The 2,736-nt window shown below is 37.4% G+C and overlaps 1 non-coding gene across 1 annotated transcript; it reads right to left on the bottom strand.

Annotated features, from left to right (window-relative positions):
* Window positions 1-937: 937 nt before the first annotated feature.
* On the bottom strand, window positions 938-2,348 carry LOC110824903 (uncharacterized). Its single transcript, XR_015816946.1, has 2 exons — window positions 1,607-2,348; window positions 938-1,351 (listed from the first exon to the last, which is right to left on the bottom strand). It is a non-coding gene; the product is annotated as an uncharacterized LOC110824903 (transcript).
* Between the last annotated feature and the right edge of the window lie 388 nt (window positions 2,349-2,736).

The raw sequence follows: 2,736 nt of genomic DNA, 5'->3' as shown, positions 1-2,736 counted from the left end.
ATCATGGTTTCTTTTATTATGGTTTGTATTATGGTGAACCCGATACTGTGTTGTCTTATTTGGTATCAATTACTGGTTTACATGTTGTGTATGATTGGATTATTGAGATTAAGGAAAAAGGCAAAAAGGTTATGTAAATTGATAAGTGAAAAATGTGGACAGTCTGACTAGATATCCTGAGAGATGGTGGACGGACCGGGTCCGTAGGGAACCCTACCGGGAATGTGGTCTCTCATACCGGACGGGGTATGGGGACGACCCATTTCACCCTCATACCAAACGGGATATTGAGGTTCATGGTTTTAGCGCCCATACCAGACGGGGTATTGAGGTTCATGGTTTTGGCGACCATACCGGACGGGGTATGGGGACGGTCCTGAAATCAAGTTGTAATATTAATGGTTCACGGGTAGCGGAGACCCTCTATGGATCCCCAATGATACTAGTAGGCTGGTAAAAGAGGAAAATATGTTGTTTAATGATTGAAATGCAAATGCGTGGTAAGTATTATGTTATAAAGTTTATATAATTTCATGATGATGATAATGTTATTGCTTTCATATGTTGTTTTTATGGATATCACCGAGATAAGTGGACAGTAAAGGATTCTATTATTGATAAATGAATTTGTTATAAATTATGCTCCATTGGTCATTTTTATTTTCTACCCACCTTTACTTCCGTGGCGGTGAGATAGTGTGATGTATTTACTGGACTGGTGTAGCTCATTCCTTATTTAACCATTTCAGATCAGGAAGACATTGTTCCCGAGTCCGTTCCGCAGAAAGACGACGAAGGGGACGCCTAAAGACTCCATAACTATATTTATAGTTCTTATTTCGAGTATCTCTTTTAATTAGTTTGTTTTTTCATGTTTTAAGTACGTTTTGGTTATTGTGTAAGGGATGTTAACCAAAATTTTTATTTCGCTTCCGCATTTGACATTTTTAATACATATATTTCATTTAAATTTCTGGAACCGTTACAGTACCTCTCGAGAACTCTGCAAATACTCGAAAAATTACAGAACAGACTATTTTTCTACAGAAAACAGAGAAAAAAAAGGTTATTGACTTTGCTCCCAATGTTTGTATAACAGAAGATGTATAAGCATTATATCAATGTCTGTATAAACCTGAACATCGAGAGAGGCGTGAGAGGGAGGGTGAAGAAGGATGCTTTTTCTGTTGATGATTTTTGAGAAAATCAACGTGATGAAGATCATCTGAGCAGGGTGAAGAAGGATGTATTTGCAGAACCACAATCAAGAAACTCGAATCACTGGAACTCTGCGCCGTCCTGATAGTAATTCATTCAGTTGAGCAATTTGAACCATCAGCTGGCTTATCTTCTGCATTTTCAAATTAAACAAAGTCTTGTTTAGAGCGCCGATTAACACTAATTTGATATGAATCAAATGGTCATCTTCTTCAACAATTAAAATAAAACAGACAGAATCGGTACGCATTTCTTTCTCAGGTTTCCCTGAAATTCCTCAGATTCAAACTTTACCTCCATGAAAACAGTAACATGATTAAGATATTCAAACACATACACGTATAAGTGTATATATATATATATATATAGTAGGAGTGAAATTATGAACCTCGTCTTTTTGTTTAATCACAAACGCGAAACGATTGCTATTGTCCTGGTGAATTCTCGTCCGCCATCTCTGAACTCTGAGATACAGCAAGGACAGCAATAATGCTGTGAGTACTCCCGCGACGCATGCAAATGACCAAAAACCCCTACGAAAAACCACATAACAACGGAGTGTTTTAGCAATCTGCAGAATCCTAAACCTAAGAACCCTAAAAGGCAGCTTCAAATGTCTCCCAAAATCGTTAGCCGCTCGACGCAGAGATTCCCTGAGCGATATGTCATCACTGCGGAAATCATCAGGCGGCGGGGGGGATGAGAGGGAATGCGAAGAAGGCGAAGATGAATAAGAGGGTGAGTTTGGTTGTTGATGGGGGATGACAGGTATGTTCCGTTGATCATTGGATTGGGCTGTGGGAGGAGATGGGAATGATTGGATCTGCTGCCATTCGTTGAGGAGTTCTGTATCATCCATAGCGTCTTTTACCCAGGTTATTCCTCTTTTTGTTCAGTCAAGATTAATGCATTTCTCCTATAACTAAGGAACTAATAAAAAAATGAAGCAGGTTGCTCCTCTGGATGAGGTGATTTTTTTGTTCTTTTAAAAAAGGATTAGAGAGATATAAAGATTTGCAGTTAATTGAGTTGAGGGATAAGCTCTACAATTTTGTATGGAGTGGGTATAGGCGAGATTGATAAATATCTGTTCAAAAGAGAAGATAGTTATAGTTTGGATTGGAAAAATATCTGAGACCGAGGGGAATAAAAATGTGTATAATTTTACAAAAATATGTGGGTATAATTTGTATTGCCTTATTTAGGAGATATGGATATGGTGGAACAGTCAACAGCGTGCACTTTTGAAGAATTCTATTTGGCACAATTTCAAATTTGTTTTCTTTTTAGTAACAATTTTCTCTTTTTAACAGCCTCAAAGACATTTTATGTTTTGGGCCTTCAAAATTTATCTCTAACAAGAAGGGATGAAGGCTTATAGCCTAAGCTAGTGTGTTTCCCAAAATTTTGGAGGGGCACTAAGCTCAAATATCTTCTTTCAGAGCCTAATGTGGAAGAAATTTGTATGATGACATATAAAAATAAAAAATGTTGCTATAATAAAGATAGATTCTTTTT

Source organism: Carica papaya, chromosome 2 (genome assembly GCF_054855325.1).
Source record: "Carica papaya isolate Zhongbai chromosome 2, ASM5485532v1, whole genome shotgun sequence".
NCBI lineage: Eukaryota > Viridiplantae > Streptophyta > Magnoliopsida > Brassicales > Caricaceae > Carica > Carica papaya.
The sequence above is the reverse complement of the archived record's forward strand: the minus strand, read 5'-3'. Positions and strand labels throughout refer to the sequence as shown.